The sequence below is a fragment of the Lutjanus erythropterus genome, chromosome 22, assembly GCF_056507025.1.
Source record: "Lutjanus erythropterus isolate fLutEry1 chromosome 22, fLutEry1.hap2, whole genome shotgun sequence".
In the NCBI taxonomy this organism is placed as follows: domain Eukaryota; kingdom Metazoa; phylum Chordata; class Actinopteri; order Lutjaniformes; family Lutjanidae; genus Lutjanus; species Lutjanus erythropterus.
Genome location: NC_139338.1, coordinates 12029289 through 12041917, shown reverse-complemented (window position 1 = coordinate 12041917; position 12629 = coordinate 12029289). Strand labels below are relative to the sequence as shown.

The 12629-nt window shown below is 37.1% G+C and overlaps 1 long non-coding RNA gene across 1 annotated transcript in view; it reads left to right on the top strand.

The window, feature by feature from the left end:
• Nucleotides 1-10373: 10373 nt before the first annotated feature.
• LOC146306681 (uncharacterized) overlaps nucleotides 10374-12629 on the top strand; it is a 137595-nt gene continuing 135339 nt past the window's right edge. Inside the window, exon 1 of the long non-coding RNA XR_014768953.1 lies at nucleotides 10374-10571. This is a non-coding gene — a long non-coding RNA (uncharacterized LOC146306681). The remainder of the gene's footprint in view (nucleotides 10572-12629) is intronic.

The following is a 12629-nucleotide window of genomic DNA, read 5'->3' as shown; positions in this document are numbered from 1 at the left end:
GAGGGTGATATTTGGCTTACATCATGGTGGTTTCCTATCAGAAAAGGCTGTGAAAATATTCTAAAAACAGCGTACAATTAAAATGATTTTTTTTTTAAGTGGGTGTTTTTTCAGGTGGCTATAATACATTTTGCTGCTGACCCTGTCCACAGCAGTACATTGCTTAGCTTCGTACATCAGTACTCCTGCTGCTTCTTCACACTAGGGGCACGCTAACTGCCATTTACTGTAGGTAATACACTGACTATGGATAAGTAACTCATAAAACCCCATTTCAAAAAATCTTAACTATCCCTTTTTTTTAAAATTCAACTTCAATTTCTTATTAAATTTATGATTTTTGATCCTCGTCTATGGCACAAGAGAGACTCAAATTCTCCTTCATGGTTGGCAGATTGCATACACTAATTCAGCCTCCCACCTGCCATATGGCACTGTACCCTGCTCATCTACTCAGCTCATGATTGTCCAATCACATCGCAGTGTCCTGTAAGTTGCCAGCTACGTAATATAGGCTGCAGAAGGGTCATTTTATGAACTGTGACAGGACATGTTGCTATATGGTGTGCACTAGATATGATCTTGCTGGGCTGTCATGTTCTACAAGGCAGTAAGCGTAAAGTAGGATTTCCAATTGTTTGTGCGAGAGCTGGCAGAAGGCAGTTCTACTTCTCTGCTGTTTTTGTTTATTATTATTTTTCATTCCATCGCTTCTTAGCATTTAATTACTTACAAAGATTTGTGCAACCTCCCTCCAAAAATGTAAGAAATCAAATGACTATCAAGTTGTGCAGCTCATTGAGCAGATGTGGGCAATTACTTTGGGTATTTCAAGTGTGTTCTAGCGATTTTTTTTTTTTTATTTTTATGAATTTTTGAAGATCATAATAATTTTATAATGGAGGTTTATAATGGAGGAATGATTCAACTCGATTCAGAGCCACTCAGCTTTGAAAGCAAACTGCTGTGATGTGCAGCTCCAGAGTCTGTTCAAACTTAAAAAAAAAAACGCTCACAAGACTCTGTACTCTTTCTCTTGATTGCTGCTGCAACCTTGGAACAGTTTAAGTCAAGAGTGACGTTTTTTACAGTTGTTTGGAGACCCCATCGGTGTGTCTTGATCGACTTGAATGTGTGGAGCACACAGACACTGAAAGCAGAAAAAAGCGCTTTTAACTCATGTAATACAAATCCTGTCTCAAAAAAAAAGTTGGGACGCCGTGTAAAATGTAAATAACCTTCAAACTTTTCAAGCTATATTCAAATAAATACAGTAAAAACAGATAAGATCATTTAGATAAGAAGTTTTGAAAGTGATGATGATATGTTGATGTTGATATATGACTCATATTCTCAGTGTTAAGAGTTTTAAGCTTAATTTTTGTAGACAGATTTCACCTCAAGAAAATGTGAACTTGAGCTTCTCAGATTTATCTGAGATGCCTGTTGGCTCAGTGGTTAACAATGTTCTCCTAGTCAGGGCTCCGTGTCAGAGTTTGATTTCTGTTGAGGGCAGCGCTCCTCACAGCGCTGCTCTGATGATTTCAGTCAGGTGATTGGACAAAATTCCCACAAGAGTTTTTGAGATATAAACCCTAATTAATGGGTAGATTACAGTCGAGTATTCATTCACTGCTGTACAAGCCGCAGGCAGGCTCGCAAACCTGGGTTTTAGCCCACTTACAGCATCCTTGTTGATCGGACATTTTAGTTTTGAGTCCCTGCAGTGCCAAGTTTGAGATGTTCTCTCGTGTTCATGAGCTGTAATCTTAAGCTGTGAGCAATCACACCTGCTTTTTCTCCTGTAAATGCAGCTTTTCTAGTGTCAATATGCGCTCTTTAAGCTACAGCAGCAGCTTCGCCAACTCTCACGCGTCTGGTTATTTTGATGCTTCTTCTACGCATAATAATATTCTGGATTTCCAAATTAGGCTCCAGCTGAAAAAATCATGCTTACTGGTAAACATACAAGGTAGGATTTGAGAGTGAGGAGGTTTATACAGCCTCAGGAGCTGTATTAATGAAATCATTACAGTTCCCCCTCTCCAGTTCCAAACTTATTAGAGTTTTAGTGATTTTTCAGGAGATATTTCGGCTGCGTGTTCAAACCTATAGCTGGTGGAGATCAGGACCATCCTGTTCCTGTGGTTCTTTGCTGAAGTACAACTACCAATACAACAAACTGGAAACACTCCATTACAAGTAAAGGTCCAGTATTTAAATCTTTATGGTAATATCACTAAAATGCAGCAAAAGTATCCAAAGTAAAAGCAGTTATTACGCAGAAAAATAAGGGGCACCTATAAATAGCAGTTGAGTTATATATAGTCAAGTAGGCTACTACAAATTTGAGGTATTTCAGTATTTCAGTACTTCATACTTTTACTCCACTCATCACAGATGCTAATAGTTTTTACTCCCATTTGTCTGACAGTTTTAGATTGCAAATTTTCACACTTTTTCTCTCTGGTGAAAACCATGGATGCAGTGTTCTTTTATCAGTTGAGGATGGTCTCCTCCTCTTAAGCAAAATAAATCTTTAAAAAGCCTCTTGGATTAGCTGGAAAGTGATTTGTCACAAAGCTGAAAACAGGGCAGTTTTTCTGAGCTCATTAAAAGTTCACTTTGACTTTTCAAACGTGGTTCTTGCAGGACGATGATCATGTAGAATATGCTTTTCTGTAGATTAAACTTTGACCTTAAACATGTGACAGGAATGCTTTCACTGCAGAATGTGTATTTTTACTCTTGATACTTCAAGTACCTTTTGCTGATAATAGCTTTAAGGTCTTGAATGTAGGACTTGTGGAGTATTTTCACAGTGTAGTATTGGTACTTTTACCACCACTGCCTATAAAACAGTGATAAGAATCAGTACTGCACTTAAGTACAATTTTGAGAATTTTAATTTTATAGTATTTCCTACTCTACATTTGCAAACCCACTATTGTACTATTTACTCCACAACATTTATTTGATAGCTTTAGTTACTTGTTACTTTAAACATTCAGGTTGTCATCATAAGATATGATGAACTGAAAAAACATTATGTACTATTATGAATCAAGTTGCCCAGCACCTCTCTTGCCGCTCAGTCCACGATGATGCAATGAACTGGTCATGAACCGTCTCAGTATGGTGGGCGCCAGGCCATGGAGGGCATGATGGCGTGAGCCAAGACAGTTTAGTGCAGGGGTGTCAAACTCATTTTGGTTCATACAATTTGATCTCAAGTGGGCCAGACCAGTAAAATTAAAGCATAATCTATCGATTATTCTGGTGAGTGATTGAGTAATCAGATAAGAAATATTGCGTGTTCTGCATTTTTTTCTATTACTTTTGCTTTATTTAAGAACAAGGGTAATATACAAAAGAGTTTTACTTTACTTTTTTTTTTTCAAGTACAAAGGTAAAAGTAAAGGTAGTAATGTCTGCAGAAACAGCAAACAGAACTGAAACAGTCACCAGAATGTTTTGTTAACATGTTAAAATTACAACATGTTTCTTCTGGAGCAGGACAGACGCTCCCAGACCCCCAGAGGACAGGAGACAGAGGACAGGGGACTGGTTTACCAACATGCCACGTTTTTCTCCTCTTAGGAGTTTGCAGGTCTGTAAACAATAACATGCAAGATTTTTAAATTGCAATTAGGTATAAATAGTGTGGTATTAGTGTTTTTACTTAAGTAAAGAATCTGAGTATTTTTTCCATCACAGCAGGTCAATGATCAGTGTTTCAGTTTCAGTTGTGGCGGACTGTACAGAGCACAGAGGGGTGGGCAAATTTTGTCCCCACCAAGGATGAAAAATAATTCAGCAGAGGCACGGATATACAGAGCAGAGGGAAGGGAAATCCTCCCCTTCCCCCTGAGCAAATCGCACCCTGAGAAGAAGAGAAGAGCGAGCGCCGGGTCTTGCCCGTGGGTGCGTTTTGTGCAGCTGAAGAGGTGGGAAGCCCCTCCTTCCCCCTGGTTAATATGCCACAGTAAAGGCAAATAAATCTCTCCTCCTCCTCTCCTGAATTGTGTCTGCTCCAGTTCTGATGTGGCAGGTATGTGGGGCACCAAACCGAGCCCTCTGGGGTCATCTGGTCCAAGGCTCCTCCTTCATAGCATCACAAATGGTTTACGGTGTCTTTCAGTTAACTGAGGAGAACAGACACTCATTTTACGTTTGCTGCCTTTAACAGAGAAACAAAATATACATAGTAATGTAATACATTCAAGTATTCAACTATATCCCATGGAGATGTTGAGTATTCAGATTTGATCACAAACTAATAAGTTAATAATAATAGTAATAATTTCATTGTAATGAAAACAAACATACTCTTTGTCAACAACTGTGCGGGCTAACTTACCCTAATGTAAGACAGTCACTTTAAAACTATATCTTTCATCATTATGATGAATGCATAGGGAAACAACAACAATGTAATAAAAAATAATCACAGCGTGTTCTATACATGGCACATATGGAGATATAACAGTAAATATAAATGTTTTGTTGATAATCAAACGTGAGGACAGCACAGTTACTTCACTGTGATGACTGTCTCATTAAAAGCAGCACTGATGGTAGATAAAGCTGGAGCTGAGACATGAGAAGGTTTCCCCTTCATAGGATGTGATGTTGCAGGACGTCTCTCATAACGTCCTGCAACAGAAACATAAAGAAAACACGAGCTACGTAACACAGTCACACACACCTGTAATACATCCTGTTACATCCGACGGTGCGGAGAGGAATGGCTCACCATGTTTGGCCATAACATGGCTCATAAATGCAAACATAAAGATTATTAGTTTCAGTTGATTAACAATGATAAATGACACACTTACGTATAATATATTAAATTTCTGCCAATAAATCCCCATAAATGTTACACACTGAACTTCCAAATCTCCTGGTAAGATAGGAGTGTGTGCCTGCAGCTAATTGTACTATTTAAGGATCCATTCCATTCAGATCAAACAGAGACAGGATGCCGCTATTGTGTATTATGGCCAGTGGTGGACAGTAGTGAAGTACATTTACTTGAGTACTGTACTTAAGTACATTTTTTGAGTATCTGTACTTTACTTGAGTATTTGTTTTTTTTTGGAAACTTCTGACTTTCACTCCACTACATTTCAAAGACAAATATTGTACTTTTGACTCCACTACATTTGTAGGAAGGTTGTTGTTACTTTTCGACTGAGCTTTGAAGTCAGCTGTTGGTGTTTTTTTCTTTTCTAAAATGCAATTGGTCACATGCTGTGTTCCCCACAAAAGAAAACCAATCACAGTAGCTCCTCTGGATTGATGTAAAAGTGGAAATACATCATCCAGGCGCTCTGTAACAAGAACAAGCAAGCTCTCCCTCTTTCATTCAAGCAAAAAGCGGTAATGGTGACGGCAGGAGAAAGACAAAATTAAACCTCAAGATGTTATTATAATTATTAATTATTCCAGGTAGCTTTTAAAGTTGGATTGTTTTTATTGGGGTGAAAAATACCACATAATTCATGTATATATACTGCCTCTGAAGCCAGAAAGAAATCTGTTATTTAACAGACTTGTTGAACTCCTTACAGTTGACTTCAATCTAATTTTATGCAGTGATTTTAATACAGTTACATCAGAAAATGACAATAACTGTCCTTTTTGGTTTTGATTGTATTTCTATGTTAAAGTTTTTATAGGTGTTTCTATAGACTTTGTGTAGCAGAGTGGATCTACAAGCAGGTCAGAGCATCATTAGATGGTTTCAGAGTTACAAGCTTCTGTAAATGCATCATGAAAACAATACAGCACGTATTGATATTAGAAAATGTACTTTGTAATTTGTACTTTTGAATACTTAAGTATTTTTAAAAAACATGTACTTTTGAATACTTAAGTATTTTTAGAACCAAGTACTCTAGTACTTTAACTCAAGTCAAATTTTGACTGAGCAACTTTCACTTGTAGTTGAGTCTATACTTTGACTCAAGTACTGGGGTTGAGTACTTTGTCCACCACTGATTATGGCTCACTGGAAAGGCTCTGCTACACTAACCCGAGAAGGACTTTAATTAGTATCATTACTAACAGGTGTTTCATACCAATATGGCTGCTGTAGAAAGGGTCTGTTGCTACTTTGACTGCTTACACTGCTTATAAAAATGTAAAAATTTGAAAAGTAACCAAAAAGTAGCAAGTAGAATAAGTGTAGTTAAGTAAATAGTACAATATTATCCCTCTGAAATGCAGTGGAAAAGAAGTCTAAAGTAAAAAGTACAGCTAGTTGGAAGAGGAAACATGTTTCAGCAGAAGAAGGCGGCCATGCTCAGTGTGTCCACAGAGAGGCGCTGTGGCTCCACACTAAAAACCCGCCTCGGTTTTTGTGCCAAGACGCCGTTTCGAGACGCAGCTGCACCTGAGCGTCCACCTGCTCAGCTCGGCTCCTCTCACTCACTCAGGTACGCGTCATCAGTATTCAGCATATAAACCGTTTTCATCACTGTGTTCAAATGGTGAATGCACCGATTAGAGAGAATGTCAATTAAAGCTAAATCAGTCTGAAGACATGGCGGCTGGTTTCCCGCCTCTCTGTGCCTCTCTGTCCTCAAACTGGGCTTAAAGTCTGCTAATGCCAATCACCGGCCGTGTCTTTTCCCCTCCATTTTTTTTTTTTTTTACCATTCAAAGAGCAGATTATTGTCCTCTTAAGTGTTTATGTGTTTGTTTGTATGCTAATATAGTGCAGGTATTATACAACATGACCCCACACAACTGCAACACAAACTCGTTAAACTGCCCTTGTCTCATAAATATGTCATTTATGATTTATCAAAAGTTTTAAGAAATCAAAGTGGGGAAATGTATTGAATAATGCTGAAATTAGTGATACCCCAATTTCCTATTCCCCCCATTTAATTTTTTTTTCTAATTCAAATGTTTATTGATTTTGGTTGGTTTGTTACATGACAGCTCTACACATCAAATGAGACATTCAGTCTTGACAAACATTAATAAAAAATACAATAGAAACCATATAGAATATATAGATAGAAATTTTGTTTCTATATTCGAGCCCAACTCAAGCTCTTAAGTTTTGAAAAGGTTTAATCGTTAATAATGTTGAAATAATAAATAATTTCATTTTTTTTATTTAGACATTTCATTTTTTTATTTAGACATTCTTGAATCTTTGAGGTTTAGACTTGTGAGGCACCCAGATGCCGACAAATCAGGTTCAAAGCTTACTGTAAACAACTTTTGAAATATTAAAACTTAAAGATTCAGTTTATTGAGAGGCAAAAAGTAATTTGTATCAGCACAACATTGTAGGTTTACTTTTTTAAAGTTTGTTTCAAAACTGAAGTTTGACTTTGATTCAAAAATCTAGTGAAGCCAGTTGCCTTGAAATTATGACTTTTCTCACTTTTTTGTTTTTACAGTGTATAATGTTCAAATGTAATATATTCAGCCTGCTTTATTTATATATTGTCTTCTGCCTTTAAGATTTTTGGCAGTAAGAATGGGATAAAAATGCTTTTAAATCTTCATGGCATTTTCATTTTTTTCACCAAATTACTTCAAGTCACAAGGCTGCTTTTATTTTGTTCCTGAGCTATTGTGTTTTTTTTTTTTGACAACAAACCCAAAGCAAAAATGGAAAAATATTTAAAAAAAATGCTACACATTTTCTAGTTTCATTTTCTCAAATTGGACTTGGCTGCTTTTCTTTATTATTTATGGGTATTTTTTTTTCACTTTTGTTTACGCTTCAAAGACTAAACCCTACCCTCATTTCACCTCAAGCATCTTTAAGGTAGTAGAAATTAATTTTATTTCGTCTCTATCTTGTTCCAGCTCTTTAGTGAACCCACACAATATGTTGTTTAAATGTAACATATATTTCCCTCTGCTTCAAAGATTTTGATGATAAGAAGAAAAGAAAGTGTTTTCTGAGATTTTCTTGGCATTTCTGACTTCTCTTACTCGATTAATTCAAGTCACAAGGCTGCTTTATTGTGTATCTGAGCCCTTGTTGGTTTTCTGACAACAAACTCAGAGAAGATGGAAAAATAGTTTAAAAAAATACTACATGAAACTGTGTTTTACATGAGACATGGAGTTGGATGCAGTACAGTGCAGGTGCAAAAGTAAATAATTAACCCTCAGAAAAAGTGGGTCAAAATGACCTAGTGGGTTCATTTTCTTTCAATATCTTTTTAATGAGTTTTTATCACTTCATATTTCAAGCAGCTCTAAAAAAGTAATATAAAAGTGTTTTTCTAATTAACATTAAAATAATTACATTCATGTGAGTCAGTGCAAGTCTTTGTGTGGATTAGTGCTGATTTATGTTGCCTTGTATACAAGTAGCCTATAGGGGAGACTGGGGACAGTTGCAACAGGGGCAGTTGCAACAAGTCTTCTCCAATCAGAAACATGTTTGAGTGATGACACACTGCACATGCTCAGTTAGACCCTCTCCCCACCTGGAAAAGAAGACACATTCAACACACAGCATTTATTAGGGAAAAACAGTTTTTGGAGAAATTAAAGTAATTTTTTTCATGAGCTCTATTTTTGTCATACTCTCCTGGCGTTTTGTATGAATGAATTTAAAATTACTTGCTTTTAATCATTGTGTTATTGACTGCAGAGTGACATGGTTAGCATTTGTTGAGGTCAGGGTGTCTAGCTAGCATATGGTGGTCTGTCATGGTGGCTTAGCTTGGGGACAGTTGTAACATTGCAAATTGGACCACACAACATTATTTTTGAACATTAACAAATTGTTGTTTGGTAAAAAGATAAATCATCCAAATACAAATTTGTATTGCTTGCTTCAATACAAGCCATTGTGAGGTAAATAAAGTAGCATAAGGATAGTTTACACACTGGAGTGGGAAAAAAAATAAGCTTTTTAAACTCCCCAGAGTTGGGCTCAGTTGCAATGCCTGACTTCTTCCATTCAGTTCTATGTTTTGAGCAATATGCTATATGTAAGTCATCTTTTAATTGTGTGGGTAATTAGCAGACAGACAGATATAAGTTTAATTTATCAAGATTTCTTTAGTCAAGTACAAACTGAGTAACTGAGAGAAATATACCAACAACCAAACATACTAAGTCTCTGCCACTAATATAGTTTTGAAAGTAGTTTTGACAGAAATTTCGATTCTGAACCAGAATAAAGGTTTTTGCTTGCCTGTTTCACGTTTATTATAGTTAAAATTAATGCTGAATGTTTATAAATGAGCAAGTATCTGTTTATGAATTGTAGAAAATCATAACTAGTCTTTTAAAAGGATTAGATGTTTACAACAGTTAAATTCAGGAAAATGTTAATTGAGTCTGGCACTGAACTCAAACTCCAAAGTTCTGAAACTCAAAGATTCAACTTTATCTAAAGAGGAAGAGTAAATTATCTTAATAAAAGTTTAGTAGTTTAAAAATGTTAAAGTTTGAGTTGGTCTGAAAATCTACTGAAGAAAGTTGCCTTGAAATTTTGAGTTTTTCCAACTTTTCTATTTTTAGTGTGGCTTAAACTCTCTTTTGGGACTGCAGTACTCATTTTTGAACGCTAGGGTGTTATGTAATCCTCCTTTAAGACTTTTTTTTTTGTCTGATTCAGATCATATTGAGGACGCAAAATCTGTTGAATTTGTTTATAATACAATTTGTGTGAGGCTGTCACACAGTTTTGGGTAAAATGCCTTGACTAAAAGTCTTTTTTTTCCACACCCTCCTCCATTTTCTTTCTTTTCCCCCACCGAGAGTTGGCAGACAATTCTCCTCTTAAGTGTTTCATTTGTTTGTATGCTAATATTCAGATGAAAGTCAGCTAACAGAGATGGAAGGGTAGAAATGTAAACAGCGCTGGCTGTGTGTGTGTGTGTGTGTGTGTGTGTGTGTGTGTGTGTGTGTGTGTGTGTGTGTGTGTGTGTGTGTGTGTGTGTGTGTGTGTGTGTGTGTGTGGGCAGGAGTTTGAACCTGCACCATCACACTCTGAGTGGAGACTTTGCTCTGTGGGGTTCATTCACAAGTGCATCTTTTAAAAAGGCCAAAAAAAAAAAAAAAAAGAGCGAGGCACGTCTTAGATGCAAATTTGGATGAAAAACTGTTGAAATATGCATTTTTACTTAAGCCAATCCAGCGTCTGTTATTTCAAGCGACTGACATTCAGAGAGGTAAAGCAGCATTATGGGGATTAAATGAGCTCGTAATGGGCCCTGTGATATAGAAAGCCACCTTCAAGCCACCGTTTGAAAGACATCTCCCATCTTTATAAACAATTGGAGCTAATGTAGTCGCGCACAGCAGACTCCATCCCCCTCTCTCCTCTCCTCTCATTGTCTGTCTGTCTGTCTTCTCCAGATACTAATTGTGTGGGGAGGTAAACACAGCAGTCAAGTGGAGAGGACGGCGAGTCAAGCGTGAATATCAATCTCCGCACATCAGTGTCATCAGATGACTTTGACTGAGTTGAGGCGGGCTCATTAGAGTGGTGGAGCAGGGTGCCGCGGGCTGCAATAACATCCAGGTGGAGGGCTCTGAAGTTCTGGAAGCCTGCAGAGCTCACCAGTTAACAGGTGAGCGCATCTCTGTGTGTGTGTGTGTGTGTGTGTGTGTGTGTGTCAGGGGATGTATAATCCAACAACCCCCACCTCTCCACAGAAGGTGTCACCAGGGTTCAGGGAGGAAATGTCACGTTCCCACTCAGATGCGCTCCCCTCCTGCATGTATTCACAGGCAGGCAGGCGCATGGAACGGCTCATAGCTTTAATGTGCGCGCGCATGCTCCATATTCATGCATCTGATTATTATGAACTTGTGCCACCAGCAGTTCTTTGGCACCCACGTCGGGAGGTGACAGCAAGAATTGCCTGGGTTGCACACTTGTGACAGACCTGGCAACTAATTCCTGATAACTTTCCCTCCGCCCCCAAGGTTTTGGCGATAAGAAGGGTGAAAAAAGTGCTCTTTCTCTGAGAATTTCTTGGCATTTCTGACTTTTCTTATCAGATTAATATGAGTTTTGTTTTGTACCTGAGCCATGCTATACTAGTTTCAGCTTCTCAAATGGGAATTTGCTGCTTTTCTTTAGTTTTTATGGGTATTTTCTCACATTTTGTAGACTAAACGATCTGAAAGAACGAAAGATGAATCAATAATGAAAATATTTGCAATTTAAATGTAGTTTTCCCCTTGTTTCACCTCACATAGCTGTAAGGTTGCAAAAATAGTTTTATTTTGTCTCTGACATAACATGCTCTGACATAATATATTTTCCTCCACCTCCAAGACTTTGGCAAAAGAAAAGGTGGAAAGAAGTGTTCTTTTTCTGAGATTTTTTTGGCATTTTTGACTTATCTCACAAGATTAATTTGAATCACGATGCTGTTTTTATTTTGTACCTGAGCCGTTGCTGATTTTCTGACAACAAAATCAAAGCAGAAATGGAGAAATAGTTAAACAATGCTACACATGGCTTCTCAGTTTGGAATTTCTTTTGTATTTATCACCATTTTTCAACATTTTATAGACTAAACAATGTGAAAGAACAAAAAGATGAATCAATAATGAAAGTAGTTGTTTGTTCAAGTCTTGTTTTCCCCTCATATTTCACCACAGGTAGATTTAAGGTTGGAAAAATCATTTTATTTCGTCTCTATATATCGAATATGAATATGTGCTACTGGCAGTTTCTTTGGCACCCACGTCGAGAGGTGACAGCAATATTTGCCGGGGTTGCACACTCATGACGGACCTGGCAACTAATTCCTGAGAACTTTTCCTCCGCCTCCAAGATTTTGGTGATAAGAAGGATGGAAAAAAAAGAGAGGCTATCTTGGCATTTTTGACTTTTCTCACCAGATTAATATGAACCACAAGGGTGTTTTTGTTTTGTACCTGAGCCATGTTACACTTCGCTAGTTTCAGCTTCTCAGATGGGAATTTGCTTCTTTTCTTTAGTTTGTAAGGGTACTTTGTCACATTTTGTAGACTAAACAATCTGAAAGAACCAGAAGATTAATCAGCAAAGAAAATATTTGCAATATAAATCTAGTTTTTCCCTAATATTTCACTTTACGTAGTGTTAAGTTTCAGCTTCTCAAGTGGGAATTTGCTGCTACTCTTTAGTTTTCATGGGTATTTTTTTCACATTTTATAAACTAAATAATCTCAAAGAGCATAAAGATGGATCAATGGTGAAAATATTTGTTAGTTCAAATGTTGTTTTCTCCTCATATTTCACCTCAAGTAGGTTTGAAAGTTTGAAAAATCTTTTTTCCTGTATGAATTATGTATTGAATATCACCTTGTTCCAGCTCCTTATTGAAGCTCCACAGTATGTTGTTTAAATCTAATACATGTATTCCTCTGCTTCCAAGATTTTGTCAATAAGAAGGGTAGGGAAAAAGTATTTTTTCTGAGACTTTCTCTGCATTTTTGGCTTTTCTCGGCAGATTAATTGAAGTCATGAAGCTGCTTTTGTTTTGTGCCCGAGTCATTGTTGGTGTTCTGACAACAAACCCAAAGCAGAGATGGAAAAATAATTTAAAAATGTGACACATTCTCAAGTTTCAAATGTCTCACTCATGAACTGACTTCAATTTGCAGGTCAAAGGTAAACGTAAAACGTGTTT